The following is a 25,986-nucleotide window of genomic DNA, read 5'->3' as shown; positions in this document are numbered from 1 at the left end:
TGAATCTCCCCTGCTGCAGCTTGAAACCATTCCCAGTTTGACCAGCACAGTGTTGGGAACAGCAGCAGACATAGGGATGAGAATGAACTGAAGCCAGCACTTGTAAAACAGCAAGTTAATAATATATTTATAAGGATACTATATATAGGTACTTTGATAGCAATATATAGTATTAAATAATATATAATGTATTTACAGGAAAGAAATTTCAGCTCTGCAGAAGCGATTACATGTACAACTACTTGGCAGCAAAAGTGTGGCATACTACATTGTAGGTATAGGTAACATTAGTCTGTTTAAAACCAAGTGGAAGATTGCTGTAAATGTCCAGAATGGAATATATACCATCTGAATACTTAACGTGCTTTTGAAGTAGGTTATAAAATCATCAAAAGGAATCTCTGAAGTATTTAGGAGAATGTAAAAATCTGTGTGACTTTGAACTTGAGAGTTTGAGCACTTTGGTACGAGGTGTGTTTGCGTGGGTGATGCAGCGTGTTGGAGAGGTGCATCTCTGCTAAGTATTGGGCATGTTTGTTTAGCCTTGCCTTCCTTTAGTAGTAAGAGCAGTGGCTGTATGTTAAGAGCAATAAAGGACTGCAGAGACTAAATGTTTCTGATGATACAGAAGAAAATGAGAGCTACTTAACAATGTAGGAGATTGGACTTGAAATCTGCTGAGACAGGTGGCCACGGTCAGAAGCCTGAAATCCCTGTGTAAATGTTAACACTTATTAAAATCAGAGTTTTTCTTTTTGTAGTTTCAGCACGTTAAGAGGAGAAGGGGGAAGAAAAGGTTAATCAAATACCAGAATAAATAATATGTTGGTGTATAAGGCAATCATTCCTGTTCCTATTTTTACTCAAAGCTACTAAGCTAAAATTATGAGTAAGTTTTCCAGCTCATATTTGTAACACCAGTGCTTTGTTTATGAAGCAGCAGCAGAGGTCAGATGGAGTGCTTTCACTCAGGAATTTGTTTCACACCTGTGCCCATTTAGGGCAACAGTTGATGTGCTGGCATTTACTCAAAGATGCATCTTTCTCTGGGTTGCACTTAAGCTGTTTGCTCTAACAGAAAAGTATTTCAAGATTTTTCTTGTTCGAAATAGCACGGTAAAGAAAGAGGAATATGTATAAAGAAGCCAAGAGGAACAGCTGGGTAAAAGGAAGTTGGAGCTCAGCAGTCATGTCCTTTGTGCCCACTGGTTGTGGGACTGGTCCCCTGTGAGACCTGCAGGAGAGGAATGTGGGGGCTCATCCCTCATCTGGGACCCTGGGAGGGAGCTGTGACCACTGTGGGTTCTTCTGGCCACAAGGTGCTGCTGCTGTACCTGTTCTGCCTGGACACTCCCAATGGTTGGTGCCAAGGAGAAGCAACTGCAGCAGCTGCTGGTGAGGACCTAGAGTTATCTTCAGCTTGTTCCTTATGAAATCCTTTATTGCTCTGTCTCAGCTCCAGCCCAGTAACCTCCAACAGGAAGCCCTGCCTGCTGGTAGAAACATCACATGAATATGTAGAAAAGTGAGCAAAAACTGCAAAGAGTGGATTGGGAATTTTTGTCAGTGCTGTCAAATTGCCTGAGCCAATGATTGAGCACCAGGTGAAAGGGCTTACTGAGGGAGCTCAGGTGCAAACAATGCAACTGAGTAGCCAGGAGGGGTGGAATCCACCCCTTCTCACCCTCATTTAAAGGTTAGCAGCTGGGAGCAGCTTCTGGATAGAGGTTGCACACCTTTGGAGCTGTTCCTGGTGGTTGGAAAGGGTGAGCTAATTTTCCTTCTTTATTACCTGCTGTTGCTCAGTAGTGCGTGTATCCTATTTGAAGTCACTCTCACCTTCTTTTGCCACACAGTAAGCTAAAAGGCCTCCGATTTATCAAGTTATGTGTCTTAAGAGTTTTTTTTTCCTCACTTAGGCTTATTTAATTATTGAAATACGTGTGGGGGAAGCGGGTATCTTATTTGCAGATGACTTATGACTTACTAACTACTAAATATGTAATTGTTTTCCTCCCAGTGTGTGGTCACTGTTACAGAATTAAGGGGCACGCTGCCTCTAGCAATGTTCTTGAAACTTATTTTCCTGGAGGTGGTGAGGTTTGGTGTACTCGTCCTCAGAAATCTTTCACAGGGAGGTGGAGCAGCCCTGCTGTGGCTTTGCGTTCTTTAATTCAGAGTGGAGATACAATGGATTCCTGACTGCTTGCTTTAAGTTATGTGATCACTGTTTTTGAAGGTTGCTTGCCCATTAGTAGAGAGTTCCAACACTTACTAGGAAAAATTTCTTCTCTGAAGAATGATGATCTTAAAGGGCTTTTCCACCCTTTATGGTTCTTTGTGTGGTGGAGCCGGAGTTTGTTTCCTTTTACAGCACTGAATGCCTTGGAGTGCAAGTGGGTAGTAATTAAGTACAGTAAAGAATTTGTCCTTTCTTTGGGTATAGAAATCAGACTAACATGCAACAGTCATTACCAGATGTTAATTCCCTATCATATTGTCATCAACAAACTTCTAATAGCTGTAAGTACATCTATGACTGTGCCTATCTACAGACATAGTGGGGAAGGTTGTTTTCAAATTCAAGAAAAGTGCTAAAGAATGCTATTTGTCCATAATTAAATATTGAGGACTTCTGTATTTAATATTTAATTGACCAGCTGTACTGCAGTCAAGTAGTGGGGAAATGGTAGAGCTCTGTGTTTGCACTTAACAACTATTTCTGGGGCAACCAAGTGACCTGTTCTAAATAATTGGAAGGAAGGAGATGCCCTGGAAGAAAATCTGTCTGTTACCCCAGCGTTGGGCCTGAGGAATGGCACTTGGTCATTGTGTGGCTGCAACTGGGCTCTTCTGAGCTGCAGACCTGCCTTTGACTTCTGGCTCTTGGAAACAGAAGCGCTGGAAGCTTGGTAAGGCTGTGACGTACGTGGAGGGAGGCAGGAAACTGTTCGAACTGCTTTTGTTGTTCAGGATGTCTGTGCCAAAATTGGCATTAAAACAGTGCAAATTGAAAAAGATTAGGGTAGATAGAATTTTAGTCAATTTTACAGGCTTCTTTGTATCAGATAATTGCTAAGAGAAAGAAGAGTTGCTCTTTGTCAATGCGTGAAATGGTCCTTGTGCTTTGAAGATCAGATGTAAAGACAAAAGAGAGGCAGCGGGTTATCGTTGCACTCAGATTCGTGGGGTGGTTGATAGTAAAAGACAGAGCTGGCCTTCCTGATTGTCTTTTCTGACCATTGCCGATAGTTTAGTTGAACACTGAGGGCCGAGTTTTAGATGTGGAAGCCCTGCAGCGTCTGTGGAGGTGTTATGGGTCTGTAACACAGCAGAAAAGGAAAAATATGCTTGTGTTGTGAGACAGCACTGTTAGTAGTAAGCCTAAGACCCAGGGTTTGTGTTGGCGTTACACAGTTACCTTGCTTAAATGTTTCAATCATGGACACCTATCCTTAACAGCAGAAATTTGACTGTGATCTCCAGTGGTTGTTTTGAAGGTGTGCTGAGAAATGTGTGTTGGGAGCTCTGTGCACAGTGTGTTCTAGCAGCTGTTATGTCTTGCAGGGTGATGCGGTTCTGCTTTGTTTCCCCATCCCCATCTGCCTCTGCCACAAAGAAGTGATGCAAAGGGGGAGATCAGCCACGGGTCTCAGGGTGAATGGTGGTGTGGTATCAGTTGACCTGAACACATGCACTGACCAACGTTATTTTGACCTGAAAATTGAGAGGAGATTTAAACCACAAATGAGAGAAGTCCTGGAATGCATTTGGTGTCCTTGTACCTGCTGCTACATCCAGAGAACGTATGCAATTTGAATCTATGGATTTTGGAGTGTTTTGTTCTGTTAAAGCTAGGTCATGCTAATGCTGCATCTGTCTCACTCGTGTATCTGGGCAAATCAGATTACTGGATATGAGGAATGGAAAGCATGTGCATCCTGATCAAAGCAAGCGGAGGCTTTTGGCTTCTTCTGTAGCACGTGGGGTCGTTTCCTTCCTAGAATCAGTGGGGTGCTGGCCTGAGTGGAGGAGGCACTGCCATCTGCTCTGTGTTTCAGTCCTGCTGCCCGCCGAGCACAGACCCACCAGGGCTTCTTGTGGGCAGTGTGAGCTGTTGTGTATGGGATGCAGAGGAAAGGAACTCTTTGATGCAGGCGCTGCGTTGAAACGTGCTGTGTTCCATCTTGTGTGGGAGCTGAGGCAAAGTGGGAAAGGTTACCAAAGAGTTGGTTTTGTTTTCTTAACTGCGGTGAAAGGTCTGCCACCTCGTGAAGGCATTTTGTATTGCCAACTGGGTTGCAGTTCTTCCTCTGAATTTATAATAGCTGTGAATCCTTCCTGCAGCAATCTGAATTACACAAATACACCCAGAGGGACAGAATCCATTGCATTGAATGCCAAAAGCTCTTATAGAACTTTTCAAATGTTTGTGGTGGAATTTTGGGTAATTTGGCAGTCGGGAGCTGGCAGGATGAATGCAAGGCTTGGCTTACGATGAGGAATACTGGGCTCCACGTTAGCTCTTCTTGGCTTCCTTCAGATCTGGGACCTGGATTAATGCTCTAGAATTCAGTTCTTTGCACATGGAGCTGCATCTCTAACGCTTTTGATGTAAAATGTATGTGAGAAAGGTAACCTTCATAATCAGGGAGAACATAAAGTTGCTGGATTAAATAAACGACTGCAGTTGGGTTTAATGACAGTAGTGGATGAGCTCTGTAGCTCCCCCGTGTATGGGACGAGACTGTTCATAATTGGGAGAGATGCTTTAATTTGGCTGAAGAGTGGTCTGTCAGGAAGGCAGCTTTATAAGCAAATTTAACTGTATTATGCAATGGAACGAGGCTCTTACAGAATTACCTACATTTTCATTAATAATACACAATTCCTGGCTTTTCTGTTCCTTTAGGTGATTAACCAAAGACTTTTGTCAGTGATCTCACCTCTGTTTTGAGGGGTGCACTGGGGTATCTCCCTGTTGCTGGAGTCAGTGCAAGGGTGAACCCTCAGCGCTGACCTGCCTTGTCCTCAGGAGAGGAAAGCATTGATCTCCATCATTTGAGCATAGATCCAGGGCTGGGGCTGCTGGCTTTTAGGTTTTTGTTTGAAACAACAGCAAAAGTTCGATGACAAAACCCAGGCTGAGATGCTAGCGATGTCCCTCTCCACAAGGACTTTCTTTGGTGTGGGTTATTGTCATTACCTTAACAAACCACAAGGGCTGCAAACTGCTAAAACTAATGTGTATGCTAAGCTATCCAGGAAAGGTCCTCTGTAAGCCACATGTGATGTACTGTGGCCTACATCTGCTGTTATTGGCTTATCTACAGTGAGGGCTTCTGTCCTGGGCTGAGATCTGTCAGTGCAGACTGGGGAGATGCACTCATGGTTGCTTCTATTCAGAGCAGAGCTGTGCTCCAACCACTGCACCGAAGACAACGTTCAAAAATGTCACATTTTTGGAATACTTTTTTCTTTTCTGTAGAATTGTTCCTATGCTACTTATTATTTTCTTTGCAAGCAGTATGGAGAAAATCAAATGGGTGAGTGATAACTTCAGCTGAAGACGCTGAACAGGGCAATTGCTGGTGACAGCAGAACAAAGCAATCAGAGGTGTACCCAGTGCTTTAACATTCCAATGCAACTTATATATTTAAATAGACAAAAAAAGCGCCGTGTAATCAGAGGGATTTAAAGGAATAATATTTCTTGCAGCTACTGCTTATTCAGGTGTTGCTCAATACATAATCAGTCGGCGCATTGTTTTCTCCATTGCCATGTGCTTATTACATTGTGCAGTCAGCTTTGACTTAAAAGATAAGTGAGTTAAATCTGATGTTAAGCCTTTGTGATGTTTTGCTAAATAGAACGCTCAATCCAGGGTCATAAAGGCAGAAAGTTAAGTTCAACCTGGTTGTGAGACTTGAAATAATGCGTGGGTTCAGATGTGAGTTAAAACCAGTTGTACCTTTGTGCTCGTTTGTAAAAGAGAGAAGAAAACAGGGGAGAAAATTCCTGTTGTTTATTAAATAAATTGAAGCTTATACTTGAACACTGACATTCCCAGACTGTTTGCACTAGGCTTGGAGCCAGTCCTGCTGCTTGTGTACGTGGGCAAACCTGTCCTCTCTGTCCCTAGATGCTTCCTGAATCTTTGGGTTTGATGGCTGTGATATGAAAGGCAGAGAACAGGGAAGGGTTCATTAACTCATTTCCTTGTCTTGCTGCTTGTTCTGGGGTTTTTGGGGGCATGTGGTTTTTTCATCCTGTGTCTTTGCTGCCAGTGTCTGCGGTGCAGTTTGCAGCTGGGAAGCATCTCCAGAGCAGTGCGATGGACGGATCTGCTGCTGTCCTGCTGCAGAAAGGCAGTGGTGTCCCCAAGAAACAGAATTCAAGATGTTCATTGGATTTTCCTTTCAAATGGCTTTTATGAGATGCTCAGTGGAGAATGAGGTGTTTATGCATGGATGAGGAGAAGTGTAATGAAGAGGAAAACTACCGTCTTTACTCATTTTTAGACTTTCTAATGCTTTTCAGATAAATCCGGAGATAAGTTGCAATGCAAAGCGTGCACCTATTCTTATGCACTTTTCAGCACTTCCATGTAGGACTTAGACACAAATAAACCCTCCCTAAACCAAGCCCAGAAGCAAGCTTTGAAAAATGATAATGGGAAAACCTCAGAAAGGTGTGTATATGAGGCCTTACAGAGAAACCTTCTTGAAAAATGTGGAACTCCAGGGCTACAATGCTATGAATCGAGGCACTGCTTTAATATTAAATTGTTAAGGTATTGAGGAATGGAGAGAGATCTGACCAGAAAGCGGAGACTTGGCTTGGCATAGTCTTTAAAAATAAAGAAATACATGTTGGACAAATGTTAGCAGCTGAGAGCAGGACTGAAGATGCTGTTATCCTGATGCTGCACTCTGTGTGTGCACTGTGTGCTTCTGTGACCAGAGACAGTGCTGAGGCACGTGTTCTGTAGTGTTATATTCGTAATTTGTGCTAGAGGACTTGAAATATTCTCATTTGTCTTCCTCTGTCACTGGAGCGGATTTGGCTGGCAATGTAGGAGCTGTAAGCAGTGAGTGATTCTCTTGTTCCAGCTTTCATTTTTCTTCTGTAAAGAGCAGTGGGCAGTTAAGACAAACTTGCAGGCTGTTGGGATAGGATGGGGGCACACAACTGGCCTGATGCTGGGGATGCTTGCTGGACTCCCAGCGGTCTGCCCAAGAGAGTACCAGGAGCATTAGGCAAATGATATGGATGCCAAACAGCTGATCTCATCTTTCCAAGTGGGCTGCAAAGGAGCTGAGGGCAGTCTGAAGACAGCAGCAGTGCTGTGTTATTCAATGCAGGTTAATTTCTCCTTCTGAGCAGTGTGGTGACTGCAGGTAGCAATGGTCTGTGCCATTTCTCTAGGTGAAGGTAATGAGTTGTGAACTATGTTGCAAAGTGGTGTATCGTGAATCTGGAAAGGAGAAATGTTTGTGTCAGGCATGTTGTGTGGCTTCTCACCTTGTTTACACTAGAGTAAATCTGAATGAGCTCAGATGTAAATTTGATTAAAAGTCACCCATGGGACCTAATTAGGCAGTGATATAATTAATGGAATAGGTCAAATAGCAGTAGATTTCTCGGGTTTGAATGGATGTTAATATGCTCATGTTTTCTTAGGTAGATGAATTGTAATTGCAGTTGCTTGGAGCCCAGGATCAGGAGCCTGCTCGGTGCCTGGTGGCTGTGCTCCCATCAGCATTGCACAGCCCCTTCTGCAGGCTGCAGTTCTGTGTGATGCTGGTCACTTCCAACCCACAGTACTGACCATCATCAGTAAATCTATGAGTAATGCTAAGTTAGGAGGAAGACCCTGCAGAGGGATTTCTATAGGGTGGATCAATGGACAGAGACCAGTTAAGCTGGCTTCATGTAGGCGTAATAGGTAGTTGGACTTATGAAAGACAACTAAGATCACCAACCTTAATGATTCTGTGACTTACTCTGCCTTTAAGCCAAAGGTACACAGAAATGCACGTTTTTGTTTTGCTGACCAAACATTACACTGACAGGCTTCAGGCTCCCAGCTGTACTGAATGTGGTCATTTTCCTACTGATAAAATGTTGTACCTGCTCAATAGGTTATTACATTTGCAAAGCCTAACGCGCTGTCTCCTGTCTTGCTCCAGATAGCTGAAGGTGGCTGTGGGGACTTTTAATATGTTGTTCCTTCTGCAGAAACATCCATCAGGGAAACAGAAATGGGGAAGGCGATAAGATCAGCACCAGCCCCGTTTCATATGCAGCGCTGCAGACACGGGCTACACCCTTGGCAAAGCACCTCATTAACTTGCCACATACTTGGTGGTGGGCACACAGACCTGGCGAACGTATCATTACTGTGCTAACGGGGGGGAACTGCCACTTGCTAGAGTGCTGCCGAGATATGTCTGCATCTAGCTCGGCTGCTTTTATGTTCTGCTAAATATTAAAGGTTGTTTCTTTATAACTAAGGGCTCCGTTGAAGTAATAGGGAGCTTGCATTTTATTTTCTGTTTGATTGAATGCTGAATTCAGTGCTAAAAGCAAGAGAGAAATTCATATTAAAAAAACCCTAACCCTTTCCATCAAGGAAATTTGATTATAACTAAAACCCAAATGTTTTCTCCTTCTATATCTATTTGATTGCCTTTTAATGTTAAAAAAAAAAAAAATCAAAGTATTTTTGAAAACTGATGTAAGAAGAAAGTTATGAACCTTTAAAAGTATTTTTATTCACTTTCACTACTTATGATTACTGGAAGGAAATGTGATTTGTGTGGCTTGAATTAGGGGATGACATCCTATGGTTATCAACGTTCTGAGGAATTTGCAGCTGATGGGTTCATCATTTTTCTGCTGGGGACTGCAGCGAGACCTATCCACAAGGCAGCAGTGTTTCCTCTCGGGCCAGGTGATGTGATTTGTTTGCTGGGACCTGAGGCCTCTGCTTGCAAGGCAGGGAAGGGGACTGTGAGTGGTGGTTTGGTCTTGGAAAGTGAGTTTAATTCTTTCTCCCTCACAGTAATGCCCCTGAGCCTGTGGCAACCTGCAGTTCTTCTGAGTCCTGTCCCAGCCCATGCTATGCTGGTAGCTCTTCTGCCAGAACAAAATGACTTCTTTTCCTTCTGACCTTTAATTTGAACACTGGTAATGAACTGTACTTTAAGACTTTACATGTTTATATGCATCACTGTACAACCTTGCATGGTTTGCTTTTACAAGAATCCATACAGTGGAGAAATAGTATGATAGATAGTCAAATCAGGGCAAAGCCTCATGATTAACTTTTGCAGGTTTACTTGCTTTTAAGGTTCTTGCTTCGATTACCTGTTTTGGAGGTTTTTGTGATTTATCAGTTTCCTTTATTTTGATTAAGAGAGCAATTGAAGCAAATCCCTGCCATAGAGGATACCAAGTTCAAATGTAGGTCATATTTAAAAGGATTTATAATGAACTGTGTTAAGAATTTCTACTGGTTTTCTCTGGTGCGTTCAAACGCATTCTTTAAAAGCTGCTGATGTAAAGCTCAGATTATATATCGAGAACGTAGAGTCTTTTCAATATAAATTTGGGCCAATTCTGTATGTGAGGTTATATTGCAGAGCTTTAGGAGCTGAAATGCCAAAGGTGTGTCCTTCCATAACCTCTCCATCCTGAAGATGGCTTTGCAGGACAGGAGTCCTGTCCTTTAAAATCCTTCCAATGAGTAGGACATTGGTGCAGTGTTGCTATGTGGTATAGACCCTTTCTTCACCTTTAAATACTGGGAGGTTGCACTTTTGAGTTTTCTGGAAGCTCATTGCTCAGAATAATTTGATGCTGTCTCTGCTTTGAAATGTAACAAAATGTGGTTTAATGCAGAGGGAACGGGTCAATTCCTGTAGCTGGACTGTAGTACTGCTTTTGCCTTCTGTGGTCCATTGAATCTAGTTGGTAACGGAGCATGTACACCTGGTTAACTAGTCGTTATGCAGCACATCCCCTGCTCTCTTACTGCACACTTCTGCACTCGCTCTAAAACAGTGATGTCTGTATTAGTCATTAAGAAACAGTGTGCTGCGCTGTGAGAAATCAAGTTGAAATAAAACCCATGTCTGAGTTTGTGGCACTGTTGGTGCCTCATTGGGCTATGCTAAGAGCTGGTAACCCAGACCCCCTTGGGAAGTCAGTGAGCGGTTCTCTGTGCTTCTTCATCCCACAACAGCTCATGGGATAAGATGTCTTATGAGAACTTTAATTTTGGTAATCAAAGCATCTTTAAAACCATTGTCTGTGGAGGGTTGCTCTCATGCCATTTCCTGTTCCTTGTGATGATTTTCTTTTTTCCCTTCATATTTCTAAGCTTGAATATCTGTTCTACCAAATCTGCATGTTACAAAATGCCGCCATGTAGGGTGTTTATTACAGTGCTGTATTGTAATGTGAATGATGTGGTTTTTATTTTGTAACCACTGGAAAATACTGTTTGGAGTAGAGCAAATAATGGACAGAAGTAAAGGGCAAAAGGTGAATGTTGCCCAGCCGTTGCTGAGCGGATACTCATCAACAATAAGTCAGCTTATCTCTTACAGCACAAATGTACGTATCTGCGCTTCCACCTAATCAATTTTTACGTGATTTCTTCCCAATTGTGCAGCACTGTCTTAGCACTGATGAGTATGGGAAAGCTGGAGGAAGGTGAGTGTAAATGTTCTGTCCGTGTACTGAAATGCCTATCAGAATGTTCTGAGTTTTGGGTTCCTTGTGTTACTATCGGATTAATTTAGAAACAGTTGTCTTTTATGATGGAAGGACATTCACTTGTGGCCTAAGAGGGGGGAGAAAATACAGCCTTCTTCTAGGCCCTCCTCCTTTCTATCCTGGAGTGGAGATGTCACATGTGGTTGGGTATGTTGCTGAGATGCACTGAATTTTATGGTCTCTCACAGATGTGTTCCTATGAGCTCAAGAAAGCAAAGGCTGTTCCAGGGACCTAAGTGGCCAAGTACTTGCAGAAAGGTGATGCCCAACCCATGGCAGGGAAGGGAATGGTGTCTGCTAGAGCTGCACTTTGCAAAGCAAACCTGCCAGAAATAGGAGAGCACGGAGGTACCGAGTTCCTGTTCTCAGTTCTGGTTATCAGTGCAGGTAGGGGTGATCATTAATAGGCTCAGAATGGTAAAAAGAGACTGTGTGAACACTTCAGACTGCCTGGAATGAGGCTGTCAGTGCTTTTGCGAATGTTAGATAATACAGGTGAGGTAATACTATGGAGGTACTGATACCCTTCAGCAGACTAGTCACGAAAAGGCTGGGAAAGGTTTGCACTTGCATGTGATGCTCCACTAGTCTCTTGAGGTGGCTTCATCAGGTTGTGCTGTTTGTGAACAGAGGAAAACATGCCTGATCTCCAGGCTGTGTGGCCAACGTTGTAACATCCAGAAGTAAGCCAGGGCTTTAGGGAAGAGCTTAAGGACTTTGCAGAGAAGCATGGGTTTGGATGTGACGTTGACAGTCACCGTTATCTGTAATCCAATAAACTGATGAAAAAGGTGTGAAAATGAAATTAAAACAAGCAAAGAAAAAGGCCCATGGAGAGAACTTCAGAATTGGATTCTGTTCAGTACTGTTACTTTACAGTGCTGCCAGTGAAGCAGAGATTGTCAGCTGCTGGCTTTTGTTTCAGTAGAAAACCGAAAGAAGAATGTTTATGCTTTCTGATATCGATGTTGGAGTCATTGGGGATTACAGATGTGTAGAGAGACACGAGGCAAAACAGTGAGGGAATCGATATGATTTGGGGCTCCAGGAGTTGCTTTCTGCTGTATGGAAATGATGCTGTATGTCTCTTGCAAGAAAGAAGCAACTTCCAAGGTCACAGGAGATTGCTGCTCCATGCTGTGGAATAATAGGTGATAACACAGGTGGATTGCTGTGGTGCAGGTGATGAGTCTTGATGTTTCATAAGCTCTCCATGACTGTGGTAGCTTGAAATGAAAGATGTTATGGTTTCGGGACATAGCACAACCTAGACAAATGAATTTGTTTTCCAGTGATACTGATACTCGGAGCAGACTTATGTCCATCTCAGCAGCCTAAGTCACCTCAAGGACTAACTGAATACTGCTGTCAAACTGGCTTCATAGTTTGGCTGTGTCAGTTTGGGAGCTCTGCATTGCTTAGGGGTAGGCAGGAGGGCAGGTGGATGACTCCTGAGGACAGGGTGAGCCTGCTGGGCCTTCCTCAGGATGTCTGATAGATGTTAACAGAGATGGAACACAGAATAAATCCAGGCTTCTGCAAGAATGTTAAGCACTGCATAAAAAGCTTCTGAGTCTTTTTCTGGATTTGCCTTGCAATTCTTTTCTCCGTGCAGAAAATACATGGCCAGAAATGCTGATATCAAGTGAATAATCTGTTATTATATCTTGGTTAATGTTGTTGAGAAGCTAAAACAAGCAATACGCTGGGAGTCTAGTAAAACATATGTATGGTGAAAATGATACACGATTGCTGTTAAACTTTATAAATCTTTTATAGTGTGGTAAATGCGCTAAAACCAGCTAGGCTGGAAAAAGTATGCAAATTAAAAACAAAATGGAAATTGAGAAGGCTAACAGGGAAAGGAGAGATACCTGTATTTGCAAGAGTACACAAGAAGAGGATGTTCCTTGCGTTGCATCTGTCTCTGTGCAGTTCAGCTTTGAGAACTAAGGAGAGAAGGCACAGCTGTCTGGGGCTTAGAGGCAGCAAGTTCAGGTGAGGACTTGGAGCCTTTCCTTGTGGAGGGAAGGCAGTGGAGAATACTTAGAAGCTGCTCCACTCTCACTGAAGACCTTGCCAGCGCTCTGTTGTGGTCTGCTCAGTCTTGGTGTGAGTGGTGGGAAGGGGCTGCTTTGGTAATGTAATACTATGGGGCAGAAGTTCTGCCAATTCATCTTCACAGCTGATAGTGTGGATGTGTATGGCTCTGAGAGTGATCAGCAGCTACAAACAGTGAGATTTCAAGTACACTTTCATACTTCTCCATTCATACTTTTCCCTTCCAATTTGCTCATTACATCCATAACCCCTTACAGAGTCAATCTGATGTTTCTTTCCCAGTCTGCGGCTGGCAGTAGAGAGGTGATGGGCTGGTGCAGCAGCAGGGGATGTCTGGTTGGGAAGTGGCACCTGTTTTTGCACAGAGAATCACAGCTCTCAGTGTGCTTAAGGGCTCTTGTGGAATAGAGCACCTTTATTGTCAACCTGGGAAGATGGCTGAGGCTGGGGGGGATGCCTGCTCTGAAGTAGCACTCTTCAACAACCGTGTGGGGAGCCGGTGGGAATATGGCTAATAGCCCAATGCCATGAGTTACTTTGGAAAGAGTTTCCATTTTTTTTCCATGCATGCCACTGGCAAATTGACCAAACTGGAGTGCTAAGAGTTGTGGAGATGCCTGTCTACTGCTGGAAGTGCCTGGAAGATCTGAGTGCAGTTCTCAGCTGTTGATATTGGGTTGTGAGCTTTTTTCATCCCCAGAAGAGCCTGATCTGCAGTGAGGGAGGCAGATCAAGGGCAGCGTGCTCTGGTGTGATGCCTGTAAACATGTGGCTGATGGTTGCTCATGTAGGACTGTCAGTACTGGCATTTAACTGGGCAGGAACCTTAATCCAACATAAATTGTTATGAGCCTTTCAATTCCCACAAATTAAGGCTTCAGCTGAAAGTTTCTTTCATAGAACAGGAAGATTTCCTAGCACTACGATTTGTGATGTATTATTTGTCTACCCTTCTGATTCAATTTTCTGTGTGCTGCTTGACTGCTGTGAGGCGAAAAGCCGAGTGCTTCTGCATGGCCACCCAGGACAGCAGTTGTAGTACAGCTGTATCTGTGAGCACACTGCCTGCAGGCCTGCGGCTCACAGCGAGGGAATGGGGGGCAGCAAGGGGCTTGGCTGTGTGCATTTTTGTACCCCCACGAAATGTGTGGGATATCAGGGCCTTGGGCTATGCTGAGCAGTGTCTTGCTGCAAGTGGATGCCCGTTGTATCAGTTCTGTGCCAGGATTTGGTGCTGGTTACTTTAATCTTAAAAACATCAGTCAATTTTTCACTTATCTTCTTACTTTAAATTGTAAGGTATATTGAAGTGCTTTTAATTTTGTGTTGGGATCCTGAACCCCTTAGGATGCATTGAGGATATTGTTTGCGAATTTTATGGTGCAACCATAAAAGACAGAAAACTTCCTTTTCTGAGATAAAGGAGATTCTCATACAACAGCGTGATGTATAGATGTGGTCCTTAAGGAAAAGAAACACAACAGTGGCAGACTGCAAGAGGAATATTTATGGAGGCATTTTTTCCCCGATTATAGCTTGGGTGCTTATTTTTAGTTGGAGACCTGATACTATGCCAGTCCCAGACAATCAATTTCATCTCAAATAATATAGAATGTGCTGTCAAATTATATATGGTAATTGATTATGAGCTTGTATATAATGTATTATTACATCTTATTTTTAGCCTGGTTTGTTAGTGCCTCTAAGCCTGCTGCAGTCTAAACCAAATTTCATAGAGGTAGATGTCTCCAAGGCAATTATGTTTCTATACGCATAATGAAAGCTGGTGGCTGCCTGAAGTAGACAGTCAAAATTAATGCTCCTGTTGATGGAAAGGCTGCAGCATGTGTGGGGAGCATCATGTCGCTTTGGGATGGTAATGCATATGTGTGTGGTTTGGGGCCTCTACACAGCTGTTGGTTGGGGCTACAGGATGATGCTAGAGGTGCTACAGGGTGTACAGAAGGATGAGGAGGTGTGAAGGGGATGTGGATGAGACACTGAGGCAGCTGAGGTTGTGTAGGAAGCTGGAGGAAAGAGTGTGGGTATCTGTGGTACACCTGTATATAACCAGGTTTCAGTACACCCATGGGACGATAACTTAGTAAGATGGAATAGTGAAGGAAATGTGCAAAATGTGCTTTATTTTGTTCTTCCTCCTGATGGAATTATAGTATTTTAATTCCTTTTGAAATGAGACCATAACTTCCAGCAAAGAGGATGGGTAGGTGCTATATAGATTTCATTTACTTAAGTTTTGTGGGACTGTGTTTTACATTAGAAGCCAATGTAATATGCATAAAAGGCCACTCTTCTGCTGGAGACAATGATCGATTGAGGAATCGTGCTAAGCAGTATCTCGATTCAAGAGGAGGCAGTGCAGGGTTTCATACTTTACCATTTTCTTTTGTATGATGCTTGATTCGTGTGTGAGCGCAGGAAAATTCGCTGTGATTCAGAGTAGGGTCTAAAAATATAAATGGCTTCATGATATGGGCTATGGTTCATTTTCCAGTTATTTTGGAATAATAAACAGCTGAGCTAGAACTGCACATAACCACTTCTCAATAGTGTGTTAAGAGGCACGTGCAAGCTGACTAAGTGCAGCTTTGGACAGGCCCAAATTTAGGGTCCCCATCATGCAGTTTGGTTTGTGTGTGTCTGCCCACTGCTCTTTGCAGCTGTGTTACTCTGGAAAGCCTTTCATTCCCCTGATATTCTTAAGTTATATCAGAAGCAAATTGCACTTCGAGTTTTGAGGGTTTTCTGTTGGATTTTTTTTTTTCTTCTTTTCACTTTGGTTCAAAATATGAATTTATTTTTTTCTTTCCTGTGGTATTTCTAAGAGGCTATGGTAGATGAAACGTTACTGATGAGCGCAGTTAATAAGTACATTAATGAGCGCATTTTATGTATAGGACTGCTTATCTGCATGTATTAAATGTTCTGGGACTTAATCCAGGAATGTGGTTTTCCTTCTGGAAATGAAGTAAAAAGAGTGTTAACCAAGTAATTTGTGTTTGACGTGCATTAAATTACAAACAAGTTTTGTTTGAGTTCAGTGCCAACAGGATCAGGTCTGGTACTGCGGTAGCTCATATCAAATGAGGTAACTTTCCCTCATGCAGCGTTTGTTAAGCACTCCATGTATTTCAGGTGAAGATTTAGGGAGAGTTTTTAGTCTCGTGCTTTTTCTTTTTTTTAAAGAAAGTGAAAATTTTATCATGCAAAATTGAGATATACTTTACTAATTAAGAAGTATAAGAGTCAGAGTTGATCTCCCTGGAGGCATTCAGGGCCAGGCTGGATGTGGCTCTAGGCAGCCTGGTCTGGTGGTTGGCGATCCTGCCACATAGCAGGGGGTTGGAACTGGGTGAGCATTGTGGACCTTTTCAACCCATGCCATTCTATGATCTAGATGGAATTTCTTATGCATTCTGTGCACTAACGTTACCTCCTCAGATACAGCTTCCAGAACTGATCCATTCAGAAGGAATCTGCTTCTTTACAGAGGCTTAGCTCCTTACATGAGCTGTCTTTAACATTTTTAATCTATCTTAATATTTCCATTATTCTACAGTGCAGCATAATAGCTTTTATTAAGATACTTACAAGGTCAATTTTAATCCCCAAATAACATTGACGTGTCAGGATTATATATATACATATATATGTATGTAGCCTTTTTATTTTCAATATGTCTGGAAATTGCAGCAAGCCTGATGGACACTTATTGTGCACAGGCTGCTATTTTAGCCCCCTTAGGCAATTGGAAGAGAATTTGCAATAGTATATGGGACGTGAATAATTTTGGGTACATTCCTTTTTCATTTCTCTCAGCCACCAGTGCGAGAGAGGCTGGTTTTTGGAGGCTCTCATCCCCGGCTTTCTGCAATCCTGACCCATTTATGCTGTTCTGAAAGGAGCACCTGAAATCACGGCTCACATCTGGCAGTACTGCTGAGTGAGGTTACAGTGATTTGTTTTACAGTTACCTGTTTATTTATTTATTTTTGGACTGTGTCCTCGCCAGCCTCTTTTTGTGTATTTCCATCTGGTAGTTTGATTTATAAATCGATGCTCTAAATGATGGTTTGCTACAGGAAGAACTTATTTAAAATGTGCCTTTTGACTCTTGACGCTTTCGAATAAGCATCGTGTCTGTATTTAAAATAGCATAGGTGAAGTAGAAGTTACAGCAGGTACTTCAGGAGGGTTGCTTGGCCTGCTTTAATGCTGGTCTTTATTAGAGGATAAATTTGAAGAGCTTGCAGGAAAACAATTATCTATTAATGTGCTCAGAGGTTAGTAAGACAAATGGAGAGTGTGGATTTACAGAAACATCTCTGTATTGAAAGGGAAACGCATTAAACAGCTTCTGGTGGGGTGGTTGGGATGATATGAAGGTACAGGCTTGGTAGGTGTGCTCCAGCACAGCGCCCTGCATGGAAGTGTCTGTGTGGAAGCAGAAAGGAATTATCTTGCTGTACTGTTCATTCCTGATGAATCAGTGCTCACAGAACGATACATTTATTTTTAGCTGAGAGCATCTCCAGAAAAGGTATGTGAGAGTGAAAGCTGGCAGCTTGTGGGAAGGGAAGAAAGGGAAGATTGGTACTCTTATTTCCTTCTACAAGCTGTTTTACATTAACAAACAATGCAATTTAATACAACAAATATGTAAAGAGAAAAAAAACAGAATAGCAGACTGTTCATCTGGTGTTCCAGTGTTTGGTGTGTGTGAAGCATCCATTGAAATACCACTGAAACCTTTGGGTGTTGTGTGCAAGTCTCTAGTAACGTTCAAGTGCACTGTTGAGTGGTGGAGCACACGTGGTCAGCATAGCATACATTTGGACACTAAGAAATAATTAAGCAGATGCATGTCCAGTGCATTTGCTGGAGCTGTTAAATCGCTGTTCACCTGGTGCTTGAGAGGACTCCTGGGGTTTCCTTTTGAGATAGGCAGGAAGGTTGGAGACCTGGCCCCTGCTCTAGGGCTATTCCCTTGTCTGCAGCTGGGGGGATCTTGCAGCTTCTGGCATGTAGGGTGGGCTCTGTTGCTGTACCCTGCAGGGACCAGGGCTGTGTTAGGACACAGCGGCTCTTCTGTTGTCTTACTGAAACAGGTACTTCTCGTAGCCTGAGGCACCACTTCAGCAGCTTCTAATTATTCTTTCCCCTTCTTGTTTAACTAGGGGCTTTCTGTCCCTAATTGGATGTGATTCCCTATTACATAGTCTCTCCATGGCGAGCTTCATGGATAGGCACTTTCTTTAAATAATTGATTGTCTTCTTTTGTTGTGGCGGGTCTCTGCACACATTTCATCTCACCTTCACCTTCTTTGTGGCTGTGCAGTAATTTGGGGTCTCGTAGCCTTTCCCAATGTGCCAGTTTGCAGTGAGGATTGTTTAGAGAAGTAACTGCTGCTTTGGATTACCTGGAAGGCAAATTGCTATTAGAATTAGACTGTCTCAGGCTAGTTCTGATGCTGGTGCAAGTTTTGTGAAGAGAAGCAATCATTTCTTAGGAGCGTTGTGCAAATTGCTGGTACTAATTGGCCTAAGCCAGAAATAGTCAAACTCCTTTCTTTCTTTTTCCTTAGTAGAAGTGTTTCTGTAATGTTCACTCATGGCTTAAATGCTTTTTCCCAGTGTGTTAATCTTAGTCCTGGCAAGAGAAAGATACCTTAGTCAGCTGTTGGCTCCAACTGCCCCACTGACTCCAGCTTGGTCTCTCTGAGGCGTGTGTCATCGGGTCCTTGCTCCTGGCAGACACCCCTTCTATGGGATCTAATGGCTGTCCTGTGTTGGAATGCTGTCAGGTACTTCAGCAAGTGCTGACAGCAGAGATTAGAGTTTGGAGGGTCCTTGTGGCCTAGGCAAGGTGATCTCCTAAGGTGGTCTTGGCAAAGGAGCCTCATGCTTTTCCTGTATGATTCAGTGCAGTTATGAACCTGCCTTTTCTGTCTGTACTTGCAGCATGTTCATCTGAAGGTAGGTTATGTGCTGCTACTTCAACAAAGCGTTTTATCTGCTGCAGATGTGTGCACATCACAGTGCTCTGTCTGAAGGATGAATCGTGTGTGTGGGTGCCATTGGTGCCCCAGCACCAGCTACATCAGTCGGATGTGGCATTGCCTTACATCCCTAACAGAACCCCTAGGAGACGTTCTTAAAGCGCTTTTTTAAGCTCTTCTTGAATACATTCCAGAAGACTAAAAATAAGTAGTTTGTGGTATTACCTCTATCTGTTTTGTGTGAGAAAACACACGGCTGTGTTTTCCTGCTAAATGTTGCATACTGTGTTAGTTTTCTGGTGTCAGTTCTTATTAGCTATTCTAAAATGTAAATTTGCAATTGATTCTCAAGTCTTAGATGCTGTTGAAAACATCTACTAGGTATAGACTTATATAGGTAATTTTCATCACTGCTTGCAGCATATAGAAGTATAGTGGAACACTATTTTTACATGCTGTGTGTCTCAAACAGCGTTTTGCTCATCTTCATGTCTGTACCTTCATGTCTTGCGGTTTGGAGAGTTTGGGATTAAAATAAAGGAAGAATTAAGTACAACATAATCCATTTACACCTACTTCCACAGTCGTTTATTACAATGGCTAATTTATATGTGAGTAGGTTTTTATCAGTGAGCATCATTCCTTTGGGATGGATCTTGATGATAACTTTAAATACCACTTCAAAGCTCAGTCAGTGTATGTAATGCTTTGGTCTTTCTTAAATATATTTTTTGAATGCTTGTTACAAAAATGGTTGATTGTAATGATCATCAAGGTAATTAACCTTAAGTAAGGATTGCAGTTGGAAGCGGGCAAACTTTAGAAAGTGGCTTGGAACTCATTGGTAAGAAATAAGATTGGAGAACTCAGTCTTCTTTCTGTTTGCAGTCTGTATCATGTTTGTCTGAGTGGATGGAGGTCCAGGAAAACCAAACCAAGTTTTATGTTCTGCTATAAGCTGTTTATTTGCTTCTGGGCTTAGGGTGGTTTTTTTCTTTGTTTCTTCTTTTCCTTCAAATGATCTTCATGGGAAGAGAAGCTGTATTGTTCTCGTGCTGTTCATATCCAGTCTACCTCTTTCTTTGTGCTTGCTTGTTTTAGGACACGAGTACCACTGGCATCAGAACAGAAGACATGAGAGCTACTAAATAGGATTACATTAAAATCATTGTTTAGTTGAGCTCTTAGGCGTGGTTAGGAGATTGTCTTTGTTTTGCTGAATTGCAGTATACAGAGGTCCTTGATGAGGGAATTCCAAGTTGCTTTCAGCATTCATTAACACAGAGTCCAACCCACTGTTAATTGTATCTAGAAGGGGCGATAACAGGAAGGCAGAGCCTGTCATTTTAAGCAAATTGATATTTGAAAATGCATGTTTATCTGCAAGCCAGAGAAAATTCTTCCCCCAGAATAAGGCTTTCTCTAGTTTTGTCCTCTACCTCGTTATGGGCTGTGCCCATGAAACAATTGCTGCCTTGACAGAATCCCAATCTTCAAGTAGAATGGAGGACATTTTCCACTTTATACAGATCAGTCTTTTTGTGTAACTCAAAGCAATTGCGGTCTGTTAAAGAGACTCATGTACTGAAGAAAAATTACATAGTAAATGGAGTTCTGAGTCTAGTAGTAACCCAGTTCCCTGCTAGTTTTACCACATGAGGAAAAAAAATATAAAGACAAAATTATGACCCTGCTCTTCTGCTGCCTCTGCTGAATATTGTTTGGTAGACCAATTTTTCAAGAAATGCCTGGGACTTGCAGTGTATTTACACAAATCTGGCATAAAATTACAATTTAAAGGGCAGAAGTAATCAGATGTATTGGATTGCTGCTACTGTCGAGTCATGTATTTCGTTCAGATTCCCATCTCGCTGATGGAAGAAAATGCTAAAGGACAGTATAGTAGTTCAAACCACGGGGAAGACAAGTCTGAGAATGAATGCAGATTTTAATATTGGGAGTGTTTATAGCAGTGTATGTATTTTCAGCAGGCAAGAATATGAGACTTGGGAATCTATCAGCAAGGGAGATTTTATGTAATTTAAAGTGCACCGTTTCATTGAGGACGCTGGTAATCTGTGTGAATATAAAGGTTGACTCAATTTTGGTTTAAATTCTGAAACACACAGAAAATACCAAAGTAAACTTCTGTCGGTGTGAGAAGAATTGTAGGGAAGCTTTTATGCTTTAGTCGGCTCATTCATTTATCCGCCTCATTTGGAGGTGTGCAGTATATAGGGAGAAATGTCAGACTTTTGCAAGTTAATTCATTCTGATAAGTTTATATTGACTAGGAAGGAAAACACATTTCTGATTTCTTTTTCAAACCAAAGAGATGCTTTATCACACATTAATCACCACAACATCTATTGGTGAAAACGCAAGTCAAGGCTTGGCAATTGGAACTCAAAATGTTGGGCACCCTCCTGTTGTGTTCTTAAAATACACCTGTTAGCCAGGTCTGGCACCTTGAGCTGTTCTCTTGTCCTTTCCCTGAAGCAGTGTTTTACATTCCTTGCAGGCAGCTTAGAGTTGTGCCCAATACGTCTGAATAGATACCTTTTACTTTCCTATTAATAATGCAACAGAGCTTTGAAACAAAACTAGCCAGGGAACATCCCTAAATGATTTGGTGCAGCGTTTGTTGTGTACTTCCTCTCTATTGTGTTTTGTTTTAGTGAAATAGAATCTAACCTGGAGTGTGTTTATTAACTTGAGTATAGTTAGATTAAAAAAATAATAGTTATTTGTACCATTAAATACGTAGGAATGAAGTGCCTAACTTTTTAAATCACAGTTGTTGGTGTCTATGAGGACTGCCTGCTTGTTTTGGAGAGAAGTGTGAGGAAGGCTTTAAAAGTTGAAAGCAAGCAAGCGTCACCAATAGAAAAAGGCAAAAGAAGTCAAAGATATTAAATGACATTTATTACAGACTTTAGTAATATGGTGAAATTAAAAGTAAACGTGACTATCATATTGAATTCATGCAAGGCAACCCTAATTTTAGCTTTTTTTTCCTTTGCATTCTAATTATTTCCATCTCTAAAACTGGTATGGCGTACTGTGTTGGATATAATGTAGCGTGTCTGTGCTGTTTCCTTCATAAGCTTGTCCAGAAAGGGGGAGGAAGCAGAAAACAATGAAGGAGAAAATGTGGGAGGCATGGAAAATGACCCCAGGGGATCAGAACATAGGAGAGGGGAGATGCAAGTGAGCAAAGGCCTCATTAGGAGAAGGAACAAAACATTGTAATGGGGTGAGAAACCAAGCTGAGAGGAGGTGGCAAGTGTCATAAAATTACATCCATTATCTTTCAGAAGAAATCAACTAATTTAGCGTGGGAAGGAATTAGGGGCAGAGGGTAAGAAAGAGTTTGGGCACTGAGAAAAAGGCAGCCAGGAGTAGATGTGCAGCAGGTGATTAAGCTGAAGGTCAGAAGGAGATGGCAGAGCTGATTAAAGAGAAGAGAATTATTCTGTAATGGAGGAAAGCTGCCAGGTTTGTAGGATTTGCAGGAGCTGAAGTACAAGTTGAGATCTGATGTCAGTTGGCACAAGCTTGGCAGTCTAAGCCCTGTGGTGGGAAGCAGAAACAAAATCATTGAGGCTGGTATGGAATAGCTTGTGTGATCCATAGCTGCATCATCTTGCCTGATCCTGCTTTCAGCAGGGGGCTAAGCTAGAGACCTGCAGAGGTAAGTAGGGAGCTGCCAGCTGGGTTAGCTGAATTAGTCCTCCAGTGGGCAGGGAATGAGCAGACTTAAGGGTGTTACTCAGTGGTTGGAGCAGGTGAACAGTCAGCAAGTAGCATGGTGTGGATGGCTATGATGGGAAGGATGGGCATCAAGTGAAGCTCATGTCTGGAGAAATGAGGCCAAGGATGTGGAGATACAAGAGGTATAGTAACCACATAAATTCATCACGGTTCACTAACCACATTAGCAGAACTAAGGGAGGAAAGATGTCTTCTTTCTTAACCTCGTGCCCATCTTCTTCAGTAAATCTCCACCTGAATGACATTAAGAGGACATAAAATAGAAAGCTTCTTTTGAAATAAAGTTGGAAGTACCTGTTTCAGTGAATAAGGTCACTGAAGTAGGATTTGAGATCGCTGAATGATAACCCTGCAGTCAAAAGCAATATAAGCCTTCATCCGAGAAGTTGAATTTGATGACAATAAATGTGGGGGTTAGAAGGAGTGAGCCAAAGGTAATGGGGGTGAAGAGGAGATGGTCAGAATTTGAACATCAGTGGAAGTGGTATAGAGGAAAAAATGTTCTTGGATTTAGTACTTGGAAGAAGAGAAATGGGATGAATGGAAGAAATCGGAAACCTCAGGTGGAGGCAGAGAAGTTTCCAGCGCTGTTTGATCCATAGCACTTAGTGTGAAAAAGAGAGAGCTCTGTAGGACACAGTGCAGATCCTCCAAATACTCCACCAGTGGCTCTCACTGATGTGAGGAGGAGGAGGTGGCAGATGGCTGTGTTGGGGTTAGTGATGATTTTTTCCTTCTTCTTGGAGTAGGTGGTTCTAAACCAACAGAGGAATAAGAGAGAGTCAAGGAGTGAATCTACAAGGAAGGTAGAGAAGGAAATGAAGGGAAGAAGTGAGGAGGAAATGCTATGCTCAGGTGCTTGAATGCATGAGCAGGATTGCTCTAGCAAAACACAGAGAAAAATTTTTACAAGGTGTATTCTTTTAATGTGGGAAGGGATGTTAATCACGAGCTGAACACTTGTGGACTGTGCAGTTAGAGAAGCCAGCGGACGCTTTATCACATTGAGACTTTGAAATATGAAATTAGTGGATAATTTTCGTAGGTCACACTCTTTCCCATAAACCAAACTCATCTGCTCTCCTAAGGGGAGACAGAACAACTGGGCTGACTTCTCATTATCTCCTCCTATGGCGTATCCTTATTGAATTACTGCCAGGTAGATGCAGCAGCTGCTCATCAAGCCACTGCAGGACTCCTCTGTTAATTGAACTGTAATGGGGGTGACAGCAGGGAAGGTCAGGATGATGGGACCAGTGATGTAACGTGAACTCTGGTAGAAACAACTGGCACGAGCAATTGACCTTGCTTAAATAATATTATGCGAAGGGCTTTTATCAGTTGATGTCAGGATGATTATTTTTTCATATCAAAGCTGTGATAGTGTCAGGGACCCCGTGTGAATCATATTCAATTGTGTTCAGGACAAGTATATTTTTCACCTTAAAGAGAATGGAGTTTCCTACATGATAAAATACAGTGAGTGACTAACCAGCTACAAGGGAAAACAATGGGAATGAAATGTTAACAAAGTTTTTAACAGATACCTGGTTTTACTTAATTGATTACCCCAATTTATCTGAAGGATGGCATTACTGTTCTAACTGCACTTTACAGCATTTCAATATATTGTTGTTGTTGTTGTTGTGCAAAATTAATCTTAGGGTGAAATGTGCAGATGTTATTAATGACTTTGGGATGAGAAACGTATTCCTACATCTGATTCTGAGGCTTTCAAAGTGTGTGGAAATGACTGAGTTCGAGGCATGCGTCCTAATGTCCATTTTGAGCTACAGCACAGATCTGGCATTTCTTCTGCTCCAGAGGGAGGTGATGTGGTGTGATGCATCTTTGGCACGGGCTCCTTTTTTCCTGGGTCCTGCCATTGCTCTTGGGGGGACAAGGTCTGCATAGCCCTTTCTGGAGATGCACAGTGGCACGAGGCAGTTGGCTGCAAGCAGCAGCTTGCACAGTTCAGAAAACCTACATGTAAACAACCACCACTTTTTATTACAAGCCACAAATTACACTGTGTTACTCTTAACGTGTAGGAGGAAGTCTGCAGGGCTGTTACGAAAGCTGGTTGGTTTCATAGTGCACTGTGTGCATGCTGGCATCACTATGTATGGTTTTGTTTTCATAACCTCTTTATGTAACATGATGTTTGTGGACCAGTTGTCACTAATGAATGGGAAATCTGTTGCCAAGTACAGAGGGGAGGAAAATGAAGTAATCAATAGCCAAGCATCACCCATCATCTTTGAGCTCATTGACAACTGTAGCTGTAACTATTTGAAGTGCGTATTCTTACACAAGGCTCGACAGCACAATGAGTTTTATTTTTCCAGTAGAAATAACGAAGCCTTGACTGTGGGAGATCTCATCACAGCACTTGGGTGGAAATGCCTGGTAGGGAATGGAGAACCACTCCTTCTGTATTGATCAGCAATGGCTGCTCGGCCCTAACAGGGTTTGGAAGTGTTGCAGGGCGTGCACTGTGCTCTGCTTTCTCATTCTTATAAGTTCATACTTAAGTGCATTGAAATAAACAGCTGATAGCTGAAGATGTGTTGGGATAAATGTTTGTTTCTGCACTTTGGTAGTAAGATTTTGAAATGGGTTTTATCTTATGGATGTGCGTCTCTGTACAAATAAGCTTATTTGCATGTAAAACTATAACAAGGTGTTTCAACAGCTAAATGGTGATGACTGGTTATATGGAAACATAAATGTTGTAGAAAAGACATTGTTCTTAATGGAAGCACAACAGAAGAAAAATGTCATGCATACAAGAGGCACTGAACTTGCCCACTGCCTATGTACCCAAATAGCCCTGACCAACAGTGTGCTCTTCTTTGCTAGCCATCACTAATACATGGGATTCAGTTTTGAACCTCGACATATTCTCTCCAGAACTGAGAACCAAAGTAAAATAGTGATATTTTCCTGCCTATGTTTAGTTAATTTGTTTTGTCAGGCATTTAGGGGTGCGTGTGCTCTGCCTGCTGCCTGAAATGCCAGCACACAAATGACCATCCTGTAGCCAGGAGGGAGCTGCTGTCCCCATCCTGCTCTGTGCTGCTCGCTTGTGCTGTTCTGACCTTGTGTTGAAGGCTGATAAACCCTGCGTTGTGGCCACATTCCAATAAGGAGAGGAAAAAAAAAATCCCTGACCTCCAACCTGCGATACCCTATTAATGTCAAATAATATAAAGTAATATCAGAACGTAAAAGGAAATCGCTGCAGTAAAGCAATTTAATTTCTGTGAACTGAAGGCACTTGAGTGGAAGTGCTGGGGAAATTTGCTGTTGTTCCTACAGCAGAGGTTATGAGGTGCTTTTTTT

General features: G+C 42.3%; 1 protein-coding gene across 5 annotated transcripts in view; it reads left to right on the top strand.

The window, feature by feature from the left end:
* The window catches only part of THSD7B (thrombospondin type 1 domain containing 7B), a 282,914-nt gene that overhangs the window by 15,868 nt on the left and 241,060 nt on the right, over positions 1–25,986 (top strand). The window contains exon 1 of one of the 5 annotated variants that reach the window (XM_072342399.1): positions 2,796–2,912. The exons of the other annotated variants lie outside the window; for them this stretch is intronic. The gene's annotated coding sequence lies outside the window, so the exon portion shown is untranslated. Of the gene's footprint in view, positions 1–2,795; positions 2,913–25,986 lie in introns of those variants that run through there. 5 annotated transcript variants of the gene reach the window in all.

The sequence above is a fragment of the Excalfactoria chinensis genome, chromosome 7 (genome assembly GCF_039878825.1).
Source record: "Excalfactoria chinensis isolate bCotChi1 chromosome 7, bCotChi1.hap2, whole genome shotgun sequence".
NCBI lineage: Eukaryota > Metazoa > Chordata > Aves > Galliformes > Phasianidae > Excalfactoria > Excalfactoria chinensis.
The sequence above is the reverse complement of the archived record's forward strand: the minus strand, read 5'-3'. Positions and strand labels throughout refer to the sequence as shown.